The sequence below is a fragment of the Sinocyclocheilus rhinocerous genome, unplaced genomic scaffold (assembly GCF_001515625.1).
Source record: "Sinocyclocheilus rhinocerous isolate Xijiao unplaced genomic scaffold, SAMN03320098_v1.1 scaffold864, whole genome shotgun sequence".
In the NCBI taxonomy this organism is placed as follows: Eukaryota; Metazoa; Chordata; class Actinopteri; order Cypriniformes; family Cyprinidae; genus Sinocyclocheilus; species Sinocyclocheilus rhinocerous.
In genome coordinates, this window is record NW_015645567.1 from 872200 (window position 1) to 894965 (window position 22766).

The 22766-nt window shown below is 36.1% G+C and overlaps 1 protein-coding gene and 1 long non-coding RNA gene across 2 annotated transcripts in view; both read right to left on the bottom strand.

Annotated features, from left to right (window-relative positions):
- The window catches only part of LOC107706744 (cAMP-specific 3',5'-cyclic phosphodiesterase 4D-like), a 218895-nt gene that overhangs the window by 147953 nt on the left and 48176 nt on the right, over positions 1-22766 (bottom strand). The window lies entirely within an intron of this gene.
- LOC107706774 (uncharacterized) lies at positions 4595-22118 on the bottom strand. Its single transcript, XR_001636182.1, has 3 exons — positions 22108-22118; positions 8421-8428; positions 4595-4823 (listed from the first exon to the last, which is right to left on the bottom strand). It is a non-coding gene; the product is annotated as an uncharacterized LOC107706774 (long non-coding RNA).

Genomic DNA, 22766 nt, shown 5'->3' on the forward strand with positions numbered 1-22766 from the left:
GGCTTAATATTTACAAATACTAGTGGGAGTGTGCTCACTTGTGCACGCGCACGTGTGTGTGTGTGAGAGTGTGTGTGTGCGCGCACATCGGGGCAGAACTCCGCTGTGCGCGATACAGAGAGCGCGACCATATAACGTAGTGACAGAAATGACATGCCGTCGTGTAAATAAGATAAATAACATAAGTCTATTTAGTTTGTTTAATAAAAGAACAAGGTATAGACGTGTTCTATAGGAAAGGGAACTTTAAATGACTTCTGTTGTGATCTGGCGCTATAGAGAAAATTAAATAATTTTCCTAATATAATGTCAGGGGAAACACTGATTTAGAAATATAATTTTAAACATATATTATTATAGAAAATTATATCATTTTAATGTAATATAATATAATTAATATAAATATTGATAGTGCATGGCACTGGTAACTCATAGGTCATGGGTTTAATTCTCAAGGAAAATATACTGAAAAATAATTTTTAAAAATTAATTAATTAATTAATTAAAGCATCTGCCAAATGCTGTAAATAAAATAAACAAATAAAATCTGTAAAAACTGTGAATATTCAATCAATAGCTACACTAAGCTAGTATACTATTCCGAACACAGGCAGAGAATTACTGCGCTCCAGCCATGACTCACATTGAGAATGCTGTAAGGATGTTATTTAAGCCAATTTAAGTGTCAATCTGCCGAGACGTGAATATACATGAAAGTCATAACCATGCGTTACAGAGGGCATTGCATTTCACCTGCGCAAATATGCACTGTTTCACAGCTCTCAATGCCATAAGTGCTTTTCCATTCAAATGCAAAAAAATGATGAATATGAAAATGCTGCAAAGAGCATGATAAGGATAAAAAAAACAGCTTTGTCAAATTAGAGCCATGATTTATCAAATGTTGTGACCTTAGAAGACATTTAACAGATGCCCAAGTGAATTCTAAAGGTCACAGAGTCACCACGGAGAAATGCTACGACTACACAGTGCTTAATTTTATTCTGCAATTGACTTCAACACTGTTGCACCTTAAAACAAAGCAGACGGCACATTACAGCTCTGAACCGAGACTAACAGCGTATGAATGAAGGAAACGTGCTAACATAGGCATGATCCGTGGGAGCTGGAAATAGTGCATCTGATGGGTTTTAAAATGCCTCTCTCGTACTTAACAGTGTTCAGTTGGTGTTTATAGACGTCTTTTCCTAACAAAATTAAAATGAAAATTTAAATGCCTAAAAAGATCCAATAATAAATCAAACTCTCAAAACAGCTGCTCAAATGAAAAATCAAATGCTCAAATGCAATTTCACTTCCTCATTCGGGGAAGCATGAACTGTATCAAAAATCAAATAAAAAATCATTTGTATTTGATGTTTGAAAAAAAAAATTTTTAAATGTCCAGAATACATTAAACACACATTTCAGACACTCTAACACTGGCCCAACTTAAAGATAATTCAAAGGGAAGTAAACGCAGGCTAAATCATCATGAAATCACTGTACGAGGAGCACCAGAGAGGATGCATATTTTTACCAAAAAGCACCCTCGAAACGAGTGCCTCTCTGTCATGTTTTACCATCAAGTGCTTGAGTATCTAGGAGTAGGTGTTTTAATATTTATTCCAGAGGAACTCTGAAGCTGTCATCCATAGCCTGTAAACCCACAACATTCAAACAACAGTGGGGAGAAAAAAATACTTTTCTAAATAAAATGTGGTGCTTGGTGCAAAACTCACAGCATGATGCTAGAAGACTTTATTTATTTATTTAGTTAGTTAGTTAGTTTAATGTGCTTTAACAACAATAACAATAATAATAACAGTTGTGGTTTTTATCAATAATTTAACTAAAACTAAATAACAATATTAATAATTTTATTTTAAATTACTTTAATAATATTAACAAATATTAATAACAACTACAACAATTATTATTATTATTATTATTAATTATCTTTCATTTTAATTATATATTAAATTAAACTTAATTAATTGTTAACTATTGTTATTGTTTTAATCACTGAAGTAAAATTACACAAAATAATATTAATTATTTTAATATTAATTTAATATTAAGTATTATTATTATTATTAATTCAGTTTAATTGTAATTGTAATAGTGTTAAATTTAACTGAATAAATTTAGCAACATCATAGTAATAATAATAATAATAATACATTTAGTTTTATTATTTAGTATAATATTTATTAATATCTAGTTTAATTTAATAATCATCATCATCATTTAATAATAATTACATTTTTATTATTTTTATTTATTATTATTTATTTATATTATTATATATTTATTATTATTATAAATCTCCATGAGCCCTGACAACACCTACAGCTGACAAGAGCAACGATCTGAAGTGCTGGCAGCCTAATGGCTAATCCAGTTTCCCACGCAGCGCGCTTCAGCAGTACAGCAGTCTTTCCAAAGGCCAAACTTAACGGACTCCTATTAGCCAATAGCATAATTGATGGCGCCTCCAACACTGAGCAGAAGTCACATGCAGGGAGCTGGGGGTTAATTCCTCATTGAGATGCGAGGGCTTTAAAGTGAACGATCGCTCTAATCCCCGCGTTTGTTCTGGTTCTACCTGCGCTCCTCCTTCTGAAAAATCAAACACTTCAGCTGGAATGAAAGATTAAAGTGGCCTGGTGTACGAGCTGAAACAAAGAAAATAAATATTCATGAGTTCCAGGTAGAGAAAACTGAGAAGTGTTGAACAAAATGAACAAGGCTTGATGTCTAGGATGGGAATCGTGAGGACTTTAACATTTCTGCTTCCAGTTCTAAAATTGTTTTTGAGGAATCTCCCCCTAATAAATGATATATATATTACTTAGTAAATAAAAGTTCACAAACAACTGGCTCTTATGAACCGGTTCTTCTCACTGAATCAAAACACACCATGCAAACACAGTAGTCAAAAAAAATGTAAAGAAATTTGAACAAATGACTCTTTTGAACCAGTTCTTCTAAAGAATCATTCAAAAGTTACAAACATTCTACAAATGTTCCTAAGTTTAGAATTTTATAATAATTTTTATACATTGTTAACACGAGAAATGTGATTTGCAAGTTTATTTCAGTTGGTATCAGACTACTTTTTGGTTGTGAAATCAAAATACACACTATAACTGAAATATGCCCAAACGAATCAGAATCAAATCCAATCGGCGCTGGTGAATTACAACTGAATTAGGGCTGCACGATAAATATCGCACGATATTTAATGCGCATCTCGTCAGTAAAGCCGGTTCTGTAATCAGCGGTAAATCTCTACACGTGCGTGCTTTCACGTGGAGCACCATTACCTACACAGAGCCGTTGTTCACAGACAAGCTGCGCAAAACATGCGCAAAATATGATCGTGGTTTTGCGCAGCTTCAGTTCAGTGAGTGAGGCATTACCCAATACTCACATATTCAATTCACTCAAATGAATTTACTCAAATGACTCACAAGTAATTTGTTTGTGAATAGTGTTTTTTTGTTGTGACACTGCATTAGAAAGATTCTATTCTATGTCTATGCATCATTTCCATTATATCATTTCATGGCACCCAGTCTCTCTCACCACATTCAATTCAGACAGCAAAATCACAACATGATTTCAGTCGTGACTGAACAGAGATAAAATGTCTTTAACTCAGCAATGCAGACATCTGCAGAAGAATGAAGAAATGCTAATGGAAAAGAACATCTTGACAATTATTCTGCCTCTGTTTGTCATTTTTAACTTATTTGAAAAAGTGAAGACATGAACGACACGTCCATAAACACAGGGAACCCAATTCCTTTGATGAGGTCTGTGGAAACCATGGCAACTATCTACTAATAAAAAGGCTATGACCTTTTGAATAGTGTATATTAAAGTAAGGCTGCAGCTGGTGACTGTCTATTCCGTAAACAAGCTAATATGGTACAGAAAAGAATGACTACTACAACTTCTGCTGGCCGCCTTCAATTTTACCTCCACGCTCATCCGAGCAGCCAATTAAGTGGCTCTCTATTAGGGATGTGCGGTATACCGGTACTGGAAAAATACCGGTATATATTATATTTCAAATGGTACGATATCATCATTTTGCTCAATTCGGCATTTCATTCGCTGCTGTTCCAAAGTTCACCACTATTTGGCAGTGTTACCCAAACTGACGCGAAACCGGCAAGCACGACAACGGAGAAACGACAACGGATAAAACAGGTGAAACTCACTCTACACGTCCGAAATGAATAAATAAAGAAAGCGGTAGAAGTGAAATATGGCATTACTTTGCCTACAAAAGTGATGAAAAAGGTGAACCAACCGACCTTAATTCACCAGTCTGCAAGCGCTGCTATAAATCATGTGCTGCCATGGGAACATTTGTCACTCGCTCATCCTGATTTGTTCAAGGAGTTAAAAGATCGACAGGTAAATGTGTCTCTTTCAACTGATTTAATTTAGACTTTTATTTTAAGGTTTTTTTTTGTTACATTCTGATACATTTTCTTTGCACCATGTGATAAAGACTGAAAAGATATGAAGAGATGATCCTATTTTAATTTTATCTCTTCAGTTTTTTTTCTTCAAAATTAAAATCTGACCTATGTTCAATGTATTTATTTATTTATTTTTTTTTTACATTTTGTTTGCACAATTTTTCATGCAGAGTTCCAAGCAGTGCGTTTAATAAAATTGTTTTCAATTCACTTATATTTTGAGGCTGGTTATTTGTCACCTATGGTATCGATTTAGTATCGATACCGAGGTATTAGATCCTAGTATCGTACCGAAGTCAAAATTGTGGTATCGAGCCATCCCTACTCTCTATTACCTAGCTTCATGAAAACCTCCTTTTCTGCAGTGTTTAGAGCTCAGCTAGGACAGCGAAGCGCCTTGGAGAATCCCCAGAGAGGGCAGGACTCGCTCCATAAGCAGTTCATATTTCCCTGCTCTAATCAATTCAACACAACGTAATCGGCAATTAGCAGCACCGGGTAGCCAACCATCTGCCATCACCTTTAGAAACCAGAGAGGAGATTCCACTCAGGAAAAAGGTGTTGCTAGGCAGGTGTACGTCTGTGTGGGATGAGTCCGGCACTCTTTGACTTTTACACCATTACATAAGGATGCGCTTTAATAACATTCATTTTCATAACTACTACTTTGCAAGTAATTGGGTCGCTCGCTCAGGAAATAGACACAAATAGATAATTATTTTATCTTTAATTATTTATAGTTATTTTATTTAATAGATAATTATTTTATCTATTAACACAATAATAGATAATTATTGACCAAGAGGAAGACGATAAAGCTATAACAATAAAGTCAACATAAAATGATGTCCACAACCTAGGGCTGGACAATAATTCAATATCAATATGTATCGCGATATAATTTTTTTCAATAACGGTGATATGTTTTTTAAACACATTTCCGATATTTCGATATACATTACCAGTGTTTCCCATACATTGATTTATTTGTGCCGTTTGACTTCGTTGAATAAACATGAGCACTGCACGTTTCAAACCACAACCCATTTTACTTAATTTGGCATAAAAAAAATTTCCTTTGGAAAGAAGTTCACAGATAAAATATGCACAATAAGTCCAGGAATGTGGAATAAAGGGTTTCCACATTCCAAATCATGACTTTATCATGATTTTTAAGAATTAAATAAATAAATAAATAAATAAAATAGAAAATAAAGTCTTTGTGATTATTTCAATTACAAAGACTTTGAGTAATAAATACATAAATAAACAGAAAATTTGACTAGAGAAATTTCAAAAAATTTTCTCTGACCATTTTCAATTAAATTTTCATGACTTTTCTGTGATTGTAATCAAATAAAATAAAATAAATCATGCTGATCCCACTATTTCACACTTGAAAAGGGTGGATTTTGATTTCATGTTGACTTAAATGTAGGGGTGTGACGAGATCCGATGTGTCGATATCCTCGCGCTATTGGCATATGTCTGACCTTTCAGACATGTTTGCATTACACTGGCTCGTTCACCAGTAGAGGTATGTAAGATATTTTATGTTTACCTGCGAATACAATATGCTTAACGTTACCTGCGGTTAACCGGACACTCCAGTGTTTAAAAAATCACCTATCTGAACGATCGGGCTAGTGCTGCTTCCTCAAGAAAGTTTATCATTCTCACGTGATTTAAGCCATTCAAGCGTGAGACAGCGTGAAACAGAGATTTCAGTGTGGTACTCGCGCGCTGTCATAGACCGTTTCTGTGCGCACGCATGCACTCAAAAAGCCGCAGCTCAGACAGCATATGCGAGAGACACGTCATTTTGGTATTTGTGAATCTTAAGAATATTCATCACCTGCTTTACGTTTACCTGGCACTAGGGCTGCACGATATATCGAAATTATCGAAATATCGCAAATGTAAATATCGCAATATGCATATCGCAACGTTGCTGTGGTATATGAAGAAGTACTTAAAGTGTATGGAAAACAAAGTTACAATGATATAAAATTAGTGTCATTAATTTTTTTGTTTGTATGTTCACACTGATGTTAAATTACATTTTCTGATTTGTGACATTACTTTTTAAGTAATGCTAAAACACTGCTGGTCACTTTCAGAAGTTATAGTGATTCTTTATTTTCCAAGAAAGAATGTGAATGAAATTGGTTATATAATTTTCATTTTTAAATATTTTAAAATATAATTTAAATTGATTTTACACACATTAAGTAATATCGTATCGCATATCGAATATCGCATTTTTTAACAAGGTATCACATATCGCATTTTTCTTCAATATCGCACAGCCCTACCTGGCACTGGCAGTATTTTCACAAACTTGTAACTTACATGTTTAGAGCAGAACCATGCATCGTTCATTTATATTTCTACATGGCTCCCTGCAATACAACTCTGATTCTTCAATCGCGCCATCTAGTGGTCTGTTATTGATATAACCACAACTGCTACAACTGATAACGGTGCGCTAAAGCAGGTACTGCAAGTCATTTTGAGGTAATTAAAATGTCAAATCAATATTTTGCGTTCAATTATTTACTTATCAGGCAAGTGGCCTCATGATAAGCGGGAAAATTACACAGTGTATTCTTTATCACCCTGCAGAGGCTTCTTTTGCAAAAGAAGACTGTACACTATCCCTCAGCCTTGCTGCGCTGCCCAGTTTGGGAACCACTACTTTATTCTTTAAAACGGATCCATTAATTGTGTTTATTATATATATTTTTTATATAAGTGGAATTCAGTTTACTAAATAATGTAAACTTGACTGACTGCTTCACTTCCACTTCAAAGGGATATTTGTGTTGTTTATTATTTATTTTTATTTATACTATTTATAATTTTTGTGCAATTGCTTGCCTGTCAGTTGAGTTTGTGGCAAAACATTTTGCAGTGTTTACATGTTGTTTATTACTGCATAAAATTCATTAAAATAGAAGTTTAATTTCATAAAGTGCAAGTTGATTTTAAAATGCACCTACATTTTTTGCATTTTGTGTTTTTCAGTTGAATAAAAGACTATTTTTCCCTATATATTTCATCATTGAGGATTTCTTTAAAAAAAAAAGTCTAAAAATCTCATCTCGTCTCGTTCTCGTGAACCCAGTCTCGTCTCTCGTCTCGTGGGATAAGTGTCTCGTCACACCCCTACTTAAATGTAAATAACAAACCACATTTGGTTTTGGAATTTATGATGAGAAATATTTGAGTTCATATTGCACTCTCTGCCTCAAACTGACAAGAAACCAGTCTGCAAACGTTACAAACATGCTGTGATACGATGATGAGACAAGTTTTTAATTTGATAATCCACATTGTTTCAAAACTGAAAATCATGCCAGAACATAAATCAGATTACTAGGGCCTCAATCTGCTCTTCATTTAAATCAAACTGCTCTCTAGGAGAAAGAATTGTGATTTAACAGATCTGATTTTTCTTTTCTATGGGCTGAACATTCTGCCAACAATTTCAATAATTCAGCAAACCCACACCTGTTGGTGATTCGGCTACAGTCCTTCCTGTTTCTGAACTAATTGGAGTGAGTCTAATGTCATCTCCAGTGTCATTCTGATTTGATTAAACCAAGGGAAGTCAACATGTGCTCTTCTCTGAAGAAGAGCAAAAGCACTTACAGACAGAGAGCAGCCAAGCCATTAAAAATTAAAAAGATAATGATGAGAGATTAAATTATGACTGCAGTTCCTGTAAGGACAACAAAATCATGGATGTGACCCTAAATGTGGCCTTTTTTGCTTTTAAAATCTGTAACAAAACAAGTTGGAAAAAAAAAAAAAACACGCACAAACACACTGATGGGTATCTGCTGTGAGCCTATGTGACAGAATCAGAGCACAAACAGCAAGGAAACGTCTCGCATTAAGTGATTTCAGGTGACATACAGTGGGAGCTGAACACAGACGGAAAAGGAGAAACATCAGACGAACACATAAAAGAATTCTTTGGCGCATTTTGATATCGCTATAAACTGACAAAATATCGTAATCCTAGAGGAATGCCAAACGTGTAGACTTAACGGATAAAACACGAAAAGACACAAACGAACACAGTGAAGAACATACAGCAACATTTAGAGCTGCAAGGCAACCGTCTGAATAACGCCAGCAGTGGTTCATTCGCAGGTCATTTTTCACGTTTAATAACCATAAAAACAAAAGACGCAATATTAGACAATATTACAATCTTTCAGCAGAGCAATACACATTCAACAGAAATTATTGTGAATATGAGTATTTACAGTTCACTTAAAGGAATATTCTGGGTTCACTGCAAATGAAACTTTAATCGACAGCATTTGATTTCATACGTCAGCCAAAATTACAAAGGCAAGACTAGAAAATACAGACCATTTCGAAAGTATAGCCACCAAATAATCTTAACTAACCTCATTTGTGCTACTTATATCTACTATTTAGAAATTCTATTAAATTCCATGTTATATGCACAAGGACAGCGAGGATATGCGCAGTCAATTAAAAAAAGAAGCAAGTAATTTGCATAATCCAATTATGATGCTGCCATGCATTGCAATGTATTGAATCGTGACATGTATTGCGATGTGTATCATATCGTGAGGTAGTTTGCGATAAGCCCTCGTGTTTACACTTTTCGGTGAAATCAACCTATACAGTAGTCTCTACATATTAAGATGGGCAAGGTAAAAATAGTTTAATATAAAAAAATTAAAAAAAAGACACTTCTTTGCCATTAATTTTCATCAGTCTGGTAAGCAAAGCTTTACTTGTCATTCTACTGCGCTCACTCATCAAAGCATGATCTAAGTTGACAACTTGGTAAAATACATTTCCCAAGAGTTAAGGGTGGAATCACAAGCTTTAGCGCTGGACCGGCCACATATCAGCTCCAGCACAACATTAGCAGTCCCTGCACTTGCAGCCATAAATGTCCGTTTTCCACAGGCTTTTACAGAGAGTCGGCCAAGAGCATGACCTAAAATACAGAAACAAAACAAGAATTAAGCCGAAGGATAAACATAATGAAGTCACGGTCAGGGTTAGTAGAGTTACCTAAAACTAAAACCTTAAAAAAAAAAAAAAATGTCGTTACTTAAGGGCCTGAAAACACAAACATTTGAAAATGGGTTTCAAAGTGCAAGTTTTTGAAAATTACACCATTATTTTGTCTATAGGAATGCGTATGTGTGCAGACGCATAGTGTTTCTTTCCAGACTGACATCGCCAACTACTGGAGCAGGCATAATACAGCATTTTTAGTCATTTTTCATGGATCCGTGTGAACTGGGATCATCGACATGGTCTTCTGTACACAAAAAAATTCAAAAACACAAGGGAAAAGCTTTTCTGTTTTTAGTACAATCGTTGTCGTGTAAACATACCCTGAGTTTAAAGTAAATATAACTGAAATAAAAACTATATAGACTTTTTTTTTGTCAAGAAAAACTAAAAAAAAGCACAAAATGACTAAAACTTTCCCAGTTTACAAAACCTCAAGTACTAAGAAACTATTTTCTTGAAACTACATTGTCTGAACAAATTTTAAGGGTTTCTAAATTTCGTTGGTATAAACAAAAAAAGTTCTTTGTTGTGGTGAGCGATTGAGGGATTTTTATTTAATTTTTTTGTTTGTTTACATTTGTTGATGGTCACCGTTCTTGATTTTTGTGTAAGTGTTGAGGCCTACAGTATGTTCAACCATTTAAAACTACACTGTAAAAAATGCCCGTGAATTTAACGGTAAAAGACTGTAAAAATGCTACAGTAAAAACTTGTTAAATGGTTATATATACTGGATATATTTTTGCTTTGTGGGATGACTGTTCCTTCACAAACAAAGATAGCATAGTTTAACATATTAGTGTCCTATAAGACTACATACGTAAATGGCATAAATCAAAACGTTAAATTAATTTATTGTGTTACTAAAAGGAAATTTGCTGAACAAGAAATCTGTTGTTGTCTTGACTAATTTATTGACTAAATGAGGCATGTTGCATTTAGTGAGTGAAATTCAAATTGACAAAAGTAGCACAACTATTAGGACAAAAATTAGGAAGACTTAAATCTGAATGCATCATGTTGCTTTGGATTTTTAACTTTTCTCAACATTTTTTTTTTTTTAAGTGTATTAATAAAAACTATAACAGTATCTCAATGTTACTAAAATAACACTGGTAACGGTCACCCATGGAATAATGCTCCGGGGTTTCTAATTCAAATGCAGTCAGCTCTACTCTAAAGAGCACACATATTAGTCACTAATTAGACAGAGGCAGGGCTCGATGGGATGTTCCTAAACATCTGCAACTGCCTAATTAATCCCGTTAATGTGAAACTGAACAAACACGATTAGCGTAAGAGTGAATGTCTAGAAGGAACAGGAGTCATTTCTTATGGGAGGAAAAATTTAAATGTTAAATGTTAAAAATTAGCAAATGTCAAGTCGAGTGCTGCCGTCAGGTTTCAGGCTCTTTGTTAGAAGTTTGGTGAAAGACAGCGATGAGCCACATTTAGAGACTTGAATTTACTTAAAAGCTGTTGAGGGACCCAAGGAGGTTGTGAAAATTCATGTTTCACTGACATACTTTAATCCAGTGTTTTTCCCCAAAACATTATGGAGCTAATTGTACCACTAACTTTGGTGTCCACTGAGAAATCAAATCCTGTCTGGATAGAAATGTCAATTTTTTTTCTAGACTTCTCTAAAATTTATTCTGACCTTTATTGAATACCGTAACTGAAGCCTAATTTCACATTGCGCTGCCTGGTGTACCTTCGTTATAAAGGTGAGTAAAATTACTTATAGTGTTAATTGGTAATTCCTTCCCGTAATAATACACTTAATGTAAAAATTATATAATTGTGTGACAAGACATATGTAATTGTTATTTCATGATGCATCCAGTGCACTTCTATAATGAGCACATCCAGACGTCATTTGTTAAGAATTGCAACTTAAACATAATTTCTAAAATGAATCCCTTCAGAATAGTGCTAAAGAAAGGCTTTTCTAATGGTCCTGGGCAGAAATGGGTCTTTGGGTTTGTGTACCATCAGTCATACGACGAAAACATTCAGTGGCGAGGATCAGAGGGTACCAGAAGTCATTAAAATAAAGTGCAGTAATTGCCTTCTTGTTTATCTAAGAAATGAGCCCTTATACGTTCTGAGCGCAGCGACTTCGGGGCATTTCTACAGACAGAATGACGGAGCAATTTGTTAGCATAATAATGGCACTCCAGTGAGGTTTTTTCTGGGAACCTCTGCAATCTGGTCTTACAGATAATGGACAAGTGTAATTTTTCTTAAAAACTAAAGATTGGCATTAATCAGACACACGAGGTGGGTGATTACAATTGTTCCCGTTATCTTGATCACTGAAGAATATGAAATTTGCGAAAATCTGTAAGTTCAAGCACCAAAATGGAACATAAAACAATGCATACAAATAAAGGAAGAATTGTATGTTAAACTTTGGGAGTAAAGTTTAAAATAAATGAAGGGGAAAAAAGGAAATATGGAAATTAAACATGACAAAATACATATCAGTTATATCTTAATCAAGTTTAAGATGAATGTTCAGAAGAAGACTTAGAAGCAAGTTATTGTACTCCCAAAGATATTGAAAACATTAATATTGTCTATAGAACTGTTCCCAAATTTTCACGACTTCATGATAGGGTTGTGACGGTGAGGAAATTTTCCCACCGGTTAATCTACATGTGACAACACCGGTAATACCGGTATCACCGTTGGGATGGGGGATGGTGGTAGGGGTGGGGGGAGGTGTTAGTTCGTTAGAGTTTCCCTCTTTTCTTCGCTTTCAAATGGCTTGTAAAAAGTGCCGTGCGCATTTTACTTTCACTTTCAAATTAGCGGCAATTCGGCGTTGATTCAATTCAAGCAACAACAGCGTCAAACTCAGAACTTTTATTAACAAAACGAATAAAAATACACCATATATGCCTAATAAAATAACAAATTAATTAGGCTACACAAAGTTTAAATAGGTATAAAACCTAAAAAAAAAATCAGCAAACACTGTGGAACCAAATAAATAAGAAACGAATGTTTAAAAAAAACTTCCATTCAATAGGCTTTTTAAAATCAAAAATATTGCCAAACAAACACCTTTGCATTTCCTTTCTAAACAATCTTCTGCCATCGTCTTGTCTTTCTCACCTCACTCTTGTCAGTCAGCTCGACTCACTCTCCTCATGTGATAAATCAAATCTGACTCGTTCGCGCACGGTTCAGCACGCTGCATTGAGCATTTAGTTTTTAAAAGTGTCTGTCCTCTAACTGAACTAGACTAAATTATTTTTGTTACTATAAAAAAATCAAAACGACGGTGGGGGGCAGTGCCGCGATAGGCAAATGACGTAACCGGTGTTGCGGCTTAACACCGGTATAACCGAAAACACCGTCTATCGCAGCAAGCCTACTTCACGATTGATGACACCTCCACGCCAGAAAATCACACTTTTAAATTTCCCTTAGTCACTGGCAGATTTATCACTTGTTTTAAACAAAAACATCCCAAAATGTATAACTTTGTTTCTTATGTTCCTTTCTAGAGTGTCGATTATTTTCAGAATCTTAGGATTTTGCAGTGTACAAAGGTAAAGTCTCCTGCATGCAGAAATATGATTTCCGTATGATTGACATAGCGCGCAGGTCTTTAAATGTACAGTGATGGACAGCAGAAACCTGATGTTGTGAAATCCACTACAGCAGCGAGTGCTGTTTCAGCCGTGTGACATGAGCGAGCACTCATTCACTCACTCACTCTCTTCTAGGTCGGCTCTCAGCACCCATTATCTCTGTACTGACCCACCTCAAAAATACACCAAAGACAGATGCACACGCTCATTCACTCCACATTCCCCATACTATTGTTCCTCAGGCCATGTAGCAATCAGTGTTAATGAGAAAAGGGAGTTGGAACTAATGAAAGACACCATTTGAGAAATCAAGATGACCTGACGTACCTGAACAAGAGGGTAAGAAATGAACACAGCCAAGCACCAAATGAGGGTAAAAATTGGCTTTGGTGAGTAGCTAAAAAAAAATAAAAAATTTAATTGCAAGTTAACTAAAAAATTCATAATGGTGTTAGTTCAATGACCAATCACAGACATTTAAATTCACTTATAACAGACAACAGTCAGTTTTAACAAGTGAGTTTTACACATCTGATCCACAAATGCATGTTTACTTTCTTTGGTACATCACCAAACACTAGCAAAAACTATTAACAATGATATTCAGGAACATACTTCAGATTGTTTTGAATATGTTGCCTGCAAGTAGACTTGTGCCGGTATTCGGTTTTTGCGTTTTCATGTGGACGGAGATTTTTTTTTAAATGGAAGAAGAAAAAACTCAGTTTATAAAAATAACTGTGTACGTGTGGACATGGCCTAAGACAGCATGCGATCATGAATTTGGGACGTGCATTATGTTTAATAAAGTTATTAAGTGCAATAAGCAGTGAAAAAGAACTTGGTTAAATAAATGTAAAACAGTTGGGTGAAAACCAGATGTGTTTCAGTATATTGGATCCGTGCAGTTGGTCTTAAAGGGACAGCAGTCTTATTTACCTGCTACTGTCTGTCATTATTAATGTTAATCATGTTTGATTGATACGGTGAAGACTATGCAGTGTTTTATTTATACACTTTATTCAATTTCTGTAATATTTCTTACTACATGTTAAATAAACCTAGCCTACTGTAGCTGAATAAATTAAAAGTTTATTTCATATTTATTTGTTCTGTTGTGCTTGTAATTTGCTTTTTTTTTCTTAATTTTAATAACAAAAATAAAATAAAAATAGCTATACCGAGGTACATATCGTGTGTTTTCTGTGCAAGAAACCAGCTCCTGTACACGAGACATACAGATGGTGTTACCCAAAGTCATCCATCTTATGAGAGTCGTCTTCAGCCACAACCTCTTTCCGCAAAAGACAACAGACAATAACGTGACAAAATAATTACCAACACAACTATGACAGTACCATCATACCAAACAAAGGTAACCCAGAAACAAGAATCCAGCAAAAACCATGCACTACATGCCAAAACAAGAGCGCTCAATTATTTAAAATACTTCCAGCATCCATCTTCTTTTTGTGGTTTGAGACAAGCATTCAGCAGTGTAGTGATTACCCAAAAGGTCTGGAAGTCTAGCTACATTCAGAGGAATACAAAGCAGGTCTCCAAGGATTGTTCGGAAGCGTTTTTGCTCACTTAAAAACACCATTCTTACTAATGGCATACGCCCCGAACGAGTTTTATTCAAGCATGTTGCTGTTGATACAGTCAGTGGTGCTTTCAATTAGCACTTCAGAAAGTAGTAGCACTACTTGAGCAGCGTGAAGAGTCTAGAAACTCCCACTTTTACAAAAGCATCTTAACTCTAGGATAACAAACATAAAAAACAGAAAGGAAGGTTTATTCTTCCTCTCAGCTCCAGCTGGTCTCTTTATTACAAAGCGACACTGGCCATGACGACTGAGGACAAAGCTACAGAGCTGGCCTGTATGTTTTGCAGTTGTTGTTTCTAATTAGCTGTCTGTGAAGAGAGTCGAGAGGACAGCACTCCCTAAAGCAACTTCACATGACTTGAAGGATCTCTGTGAAGGAGCACCATTCAAGTGCCCAAAATGTCTCAAGATGATTAGCCTAAAATGATGACGCCTGTATAATAATAATAATAATATCTGATCCTCAAATTATAAGTTTGGCCTTGGGATGCAGATCTTCAATGATTTATTATGCTGTCAAAATCCATCAGTCGTCTCCAGCTCAACATATTACTGAAACTCAGGAGAAAATTATTCTGTGTGGTGCTAGTCAACATCATATTGCAAAATTACAGAGGAGCAGTCGTGCAGATGATGCTCGGGTGGTAAAATGGGTTGTTTTCTCAGTACAGTGTTATGGAGAGCAAAGCAATTGTCACCTGTCATGTCAAGATGCAGCCATTGCCTTTTCCCTGTTTACAGCTTTGTGTACATCAGTTTCCTTCCCTACGGAGAACTAACTGTACGTCATCTTCAGGATCTGACCCAGTTTAGCTCAATGAAGTAACACTTGTAAACATTCACTTTCCCTTCATACAATCCAAAGAGTGTGCATAAATCCAAAGAGAAGCTCGGTTAAATCCGTGTAGGGACGTGAAGCTAGGCTAGTTATTCAGTTACAGTGACCAGGTTATTGCAGCACGAAAATTTCCCTTGAGAATCACCCTGCGCTCTGGTCAATAAGTTGACACACAGGCCTACGGGCTTAATAACTTGTGTGCCACCTTCCATCACAAGGGTCATGCATTTAAAATTTGCTCAAGTAAAGAGTAGAGTGTAAAACAATTAAATACTGCAAAATTGAGAACTTCAGCCAGGACTTAACAATAAGAATGGTCTGCTAGCCCAAGGCCAGTGTAAGAGTGTTTTGTATTCCATTTTGTTATGGACCCTTTTCGCAAGACTGTGATGACACGTTTCAAAGGTCATCAGCATCGTAAATCCTCCAAAGTTTTTTTTATTTATTTATTTTTTTTTTTATGTATGTACATTTATAACACTGTACTTTGTATTATATTACCTTTGCATCAAATTACAAAAAACTAGGCTAGTTAACGCTAATGCGAGGGTGTTTCTAATACAGTGTCTATGGGAGTGACGGTAAATTTGACATCGTTCTCTCTACTGACTGCTGTTATCAGTCTCTCTCTATTTTTTTCCTTTTTTTGAAAGTCATGAAAACACTACCATGGAGTTTTCTTTTGCTATTTGAGCAAAATGGGAATGCAAAAATATATATTTGTGGTAGTTTCCCATTGACTGCTATAGAAGTTTACCCAACTATGACGACTTCCGCTGCTGAGAAACTTGGAAATGTGAAAAAGGTCTATTGCAAATTATGCTGATTAGTCACCAAGACAATATCTTCCCGTTGCCTAAAATTAGATAGCTTTGTTGAATTTGCAAAAATTACTTGTGATTGCAAGTCTTTGAAAGCGTTATTAGACGTAATATTAACAATTATAATAATTTAAATAGTAAATAAAATAAAATATTTTAGTGAACAAAAAATGTTAAAGACAAAATTACACCTAATAAAAAACTATATAATATACAAATAAATATATAAAATATTTCTCTCATTATAAAAATGCATTGCCAAAAATAAAAACTGACTGAGATGGCATTTTGTGGCAAAGTGAGGCAAGTGAAAACATTGACAGGGCAATTAAAATTATGAACTACAGAAGAAGAAAAAAACCTGTCAAATATGACTTTTGGGAAGTGCACCAACCGAATATAAAATGACAGTAATGAATGATTCCAGCATCTTACAAAATGTCAACAATTTCAAACACTCCTTGATGGAATTTCTCACCAGCGACATTCCAGTAGACGGACATGTGAATCATTCAGAGTTTGGGTAGAAACACAGCCATATCTTTGCTGCAAATGAGACAACCATTCATGGGGACGACTATATAGTACAGACTGTGTAATTGGAGGTGCCCTTGACCCTGATGAGTCACGTGATGTTGTTACACAATGCTCATAAATCTGATAAGGTTTCATTTCATAGCTAGGAGGTAACGTAAGTGGCTGGGGTATACCGGTCACAGGGTCATACACCCTAATGAGGATGACAACTCGAGCTTATGAATCTGACAAACCCCCTAAATACAACAAACAACCCCAGCACAAGCCTATGAAAAACGATTGCCACACTGGTTGACGCTTAATTAGGCTGCGGTATCAAATGCACTCTCTAATGCAAGAGTAACAGCCTTTTAACTCCTGAGCACAACCGACTTTTTGACAGCAATTACCCTCCAGACAAGAAGTGCATTTAACATGTCACAAATTTTACCAAACTGTACAAAATCCAAACCAATGGGTGACAGACAGTGTCAGCGGTCAACTCCTTGGGAGTTGTGTCTTGTTCTACGGTCTAAAGAATTGCCTATCCATCCATCTATCCCTCTGGATTAGCCCAGCAATGAGCTCTCTGGGCTGCACTCAGGGTATGAAACTCAACACTGTCATCACTCCTTACGAGCAATATACTGGGAGATGAGGGCAGCCTGCCCAAAAACCCCATAGGACAAAGTGTTCTCTATACTTAAGATCAAAAATCAACCTCTGCATGACCCCCTACTGAGTTCATCAAGATATGTTGAAACAAACTCCAGAGAGAAAAAAACACATCTTGAGTCAGCACTACTGTGTAATCAGTGACAGAAAAATCAAGAAGATTGTACCAATGGCAACTGAGTAGGCAATTAACACTTGCCATGCATTTTTCTTCATCCATGTATGGGAATGAGAGGACGTGGTTAGAGGTTAGGGGAGAAAGACACTTTGGCACATTAATTATGTCTGTAAGTGGAGAGGTTTGTCCTCTTGAGCACAATTCAAGGTGGAACAACAACTATGATTTATGATCAGCAAAGCAGAACAGTGCCACAAAATGCAACTCTGAGACTGTCAATGACTGCTGGCATCACTGGAATATAAACTTGCCTATTGATTGGTGTAGTCTAATGAATTTAGACACCATTCAGACTGCCAAATAACTTTAAATATTATGTCAAAATTATAATAATGCTTATGAATATTAATCATATATTCATAATGCATATTATGTTATATTTTTGTAGTCTAATGGTCTTTTTAGGTACTATTGTGTATTGTGTATTAATTCATAACTAATATAACAAATAATAAAAACTTTATTATGGTTATCAACACTCAAAGACTAAAAATCTGCATATTTGGTTGTTAAAAAAAACATATCAGTCAAACTCAAACAACCACATGTTAACTGCTTAAAGGTCACATATTTTACACCTTTCTGGAGTTTTATTTTAGGTTTTGATGTCCTTAAGAATATATATTTGCGGTATAAGTACCAAAAACCATCTCAATATATTTTTACAGCTCCTCTCTCAGGAGCTCTGCTGAGAACAGGTCGATTTTGGCCCGTCTAATTAATATTCATGAGCCTCTCTTCTGATTGGCCTGTTGTTTTCTGAGTGACGCACGGCCAGGGCAACCACAGGTAACTAGGGTCAGCCGACATCACAGCGCTAGCTTGAGGCAGCAAAACAAAGGGGAAACTGTAGGCGGCCCATTCAAACCAGTGCAGATTCGGCTACATAAGGAGCTTAAAATATCATCTTGTTGTGATGTTGGGTGCCAGAATCGACGTAATACAGCCTCAAATTAGAAATTTGATCGCATATCTGCTGCCACTGCCAGACAAAAAAACCGACGACAGCTAGCCAGGAAATTTCAGTTTTGACAATATGGGACCTTTAAACACCCATAAACTCCATTTGCAAACACACTTGCCACCCGCGTTAGATAATTCTACCTGAAAGCACATGTGAATTTGCACTGGTTCCGTCCAAGCAATATCTAGATTGCATATAATTAGCCAGATTATGCATATACATCAGATTATACTGACATAAACCCCATATAACCCCTTTATGCCACTCACACATTCCAGTTTTATAGAGCACAATCAATCAAATCAAATAAATAAACAGACCGAAGTACGAGTAAACAGTGATGCAATACGTTTGCAAATATTTGCGCAATACAAAAAAAAAATCGTCGCCAGACACTCTAAAGAAAGACAGGAACTTTAAAAAATGATGACAATAAAAAAAAAACTATACTAGCTGTCGTTTTTTATTTGAGATTAAATCTGTACTCTAATTATATACCAATAATGAAATAATTATATGTATAAAACAATCCCAGGCGCGAGAAGTCTCGTGCATAACAAAGAAACTACACGCGCTTCAAGTCACTATTACTTTCAATGAACTCCATTGACTTTCAAGTTCATTCTAAGCCAAACAGACCAATTTCCTTCGGAGATGAACTGATCTACACAAAGAAAGTGCACTTCGCAAAAGCCTCTTCACACACCCATCTATCCCTCAAAAACGAAGAGGACATATCTTACCGTCTAAATCCCTGAAAAGACGACGGCCACGACATCCGCGATTTCTTCAGACCCGGTCGGTGACCCGTATCCACTGCGTAGGTTCTGTCCATTTTTCCCCGGTGCTTTCAGGTAAGCTATCTGTCAGTGTGTGTGAGAATATCCCGCTGTCTCCCCCTCTCGCTCTCCTCTCACTGATGTGTGCTGAGAGTTTCTGCGCTAGAGACGGTGAAGCGGGCGGCTGCTGCCTCCGCAAATGTTCAGGAGGAGTGCGCGCATCATCTCCACACTGATGCTGCCGGTCACTTTCCCGCTCAGCAGGAATGACCGTTATTTTAAACTGTCAAACTGACTTGAGGAAAAGCGACTCAGGATAAGATGCCTTTATAATTCAGCACGTCACAATTTCACCTAAGAAGATGAAGAACCACAATAAATGAGGTAAAGCAAAGCAAAAAATAATAATAATAATTGACGTAAAGAATACAGAAAATATCATACACATACAACTACAAGTATATCGAAGTAAGGCAATAACTAGACGATTCCACCTGAAGTTCATTTAACAAACATATAGCGATAAATAAATAAAAATTTCAGGGAAAACACTTTGAAAGCTATTAATTAGCTTTGGGGTCGCCTATATCATAGGCCTAAAAGTGGATAAAATATACAGCCTACACATTTAAAATTTCAAACCAAAAATATTGATGACTCATCTTAACTTATGCATAGTAACGTTTTTGTCCAATAAAATGGTTTCTAGAATGAGAACATATACTTCTCTTTAATTATACATCTAATGGTCAGAGAAACAAGTGCGCAGCCATCTTTAAAACGCTGTCTTTGAACTTCCGTTTTTGCGGTAGCTCTAGCATCACTGTTGAAGAATAATTAGATGGTGAAGTGGATTTATTTATTGTAGAGTTAACGAAAGTTATCATGTGCATTGTAATGTTCAGAGTGGATGTCATAAAGATTTTAAAACGAGCCGTTTATTCATAAATTCTTCCGTTTATTCAATAAATGCTGTGGAAATACAAACGGAAGACAGAAGACAACGAGCGCAGAGCTGAAAAGGGGCGGAGCTACATAAGGTCTATAAATACCACCTGCCTCTGACTAGCAATAGCACTTATAAAAAAAAATCAAGAGTATTTGCTCATGTTTTTTAGACTATACAAATATAATCAATGTGTCTCATCCCAACTTTCTATTTCAATAGAAAATATATAAAAACAGAAAAGAAGGCTGCTATTTCATGCCGCTATTAACCCATGTTTTACACCAACTTTGTGGGTGGGTGCTTCAAACCAAATTTTCCTAGCAAATTAAAATTTACCGTAGGCTGACTGATTTTCATAAGTTGGTACGTTCCATGATTGAACTGAATAATGGATGTAGGTCTGGTAGAGCAAATCAAAGTGGCTATTGGTTTAACGTTTGCGTGCGGTTTGTGCTCTGTGAGCTTGGGAAGACAGAAAATGGAAATCATTTTTTGCAGGTATGAATCTGCATATGTGAGTCAGACAAGTAAACCTTTCAAGGGAATAAAAAAAGCTACATTAAATTTGATGCCACTAGGTATGGGTATTGTCAATGATACTGATAATCCAAACAAATGTTTTGTGGTTTGTGGTAAATAATGTTGTGCATCAGGTCAAAGATTCATAAACTGACCTTTTTCTTTGAACTCACCAAAGACGTGTCTCTGGAATTTCATGTTTATGGGGTGGTGTAGACCAGTACAAATGTGTCTAGTGTCACCAAACCACCAACTAGTGAGTTAGTGAGGTCAGGAGGCAGGTGAACATGACCCTAAACCAACTACATGGCTGTCTAAGATCGACAGCTTACTCATTCAATTTCTGCACATCCCTAATACTGAACAAAACCATGAATAATGTGTGTAATTGGAGAACATGCAAATGCAGAGCAATGGTTTATGTCACACAACGCATAGAATAAAATTGAGAAAATAATTTTTTTATGCTTTACATTGAGCGTGACGCATTATCTATTTATTACATGCCAAAGCATGCACAAACTTCTAAACGAATCCCAGATGTATTCACATATCAAGGGGCAGAATATGACTCACCAGACACATAAAAATTGTATTCCGGTCCACAGCTGATTCAGGCTGCTGATATTGCCACTCCAGCACAGTATGGCTTCAGAAAGAGACAAATTCCTATTTTCATATGAACGTATGAACCTTTTCTGACTTTGGATATGCCAAGCTGTATCTAGAAGTTAGAACCCCCCAAAAAAAATCTATTAAAGGGATAGTTCACCCAAAAATGAAAATTACCCCATGATTTACTCACCCTCAATCCATCCTAGGTGTATATGACATTCTTCTTTCAGACGAATACAATTGGAGTTATATTAAATAATATCCAGGCTAATCCATGCTTTATAATGGGAGTGGATGGTAGTCGGAAGTCCACATGGCTCCGGGAGGTTAATAAAGGCCTTCTGAAGCAACGCGATGCGTTTGTGTAAGAAAAATATCCATATTTACAACTTTATAAACCTCTAGCTTCCACTAACTGTTGTACTCTCTTTCATGAGAGAGTGACATCCAGCGGATGACCGCAAACGTGGTGACGAACGCGGAAGTGACGAACGTGGAAGTGCAGAGGAGAGAGCAAAACAGAACACCGGTCACAAATTAGTAGTAAAAAACAAGGATTTGTAAAGAAAAATGCCGGAGGATTTCGATATAAGCCAAGAGGACACTGGTTTTCCTTTGCTGTAAACAAAACTTGTTTCTCGTGAGACTAGCATATTCTCACCGGAGCTTATAGGCTTGTTCGAGATTCATCGGCACTGCGCAGACCGATCGGCGTATGACATAAAAGTACCGCGAGAGTGATTCAAAAGCGTAAAGAGTCGTCAGCTCTCTAATCACACTCGCGGTACTTTGATGTCATACACCGATCGGTCTGCGCAGCGCCAATACATCTCGAACAAGCCTTAAGCCTCGTTCACACCAAGAACGATAACTATAAAGATAACTATAAAGATAACGATATTAGCGTCCACACTAGTGAACGATATCGTCTGTTTGTTCTAAACGCACATGCGTCTGCCGCTTTAAATTCTTGAGCTCAATACAGCAGGATGGATTCTGATTGGCTGTCAGTGTTTTTTCGTTCATCAGCTGGGAAAAAATCGTTTTGAAAGTGATCACAACGATATCGTTCCTCTGTATCGTTATCGTTATAGTTGTGGTGTGAACTATGCTATTCTTTAATAT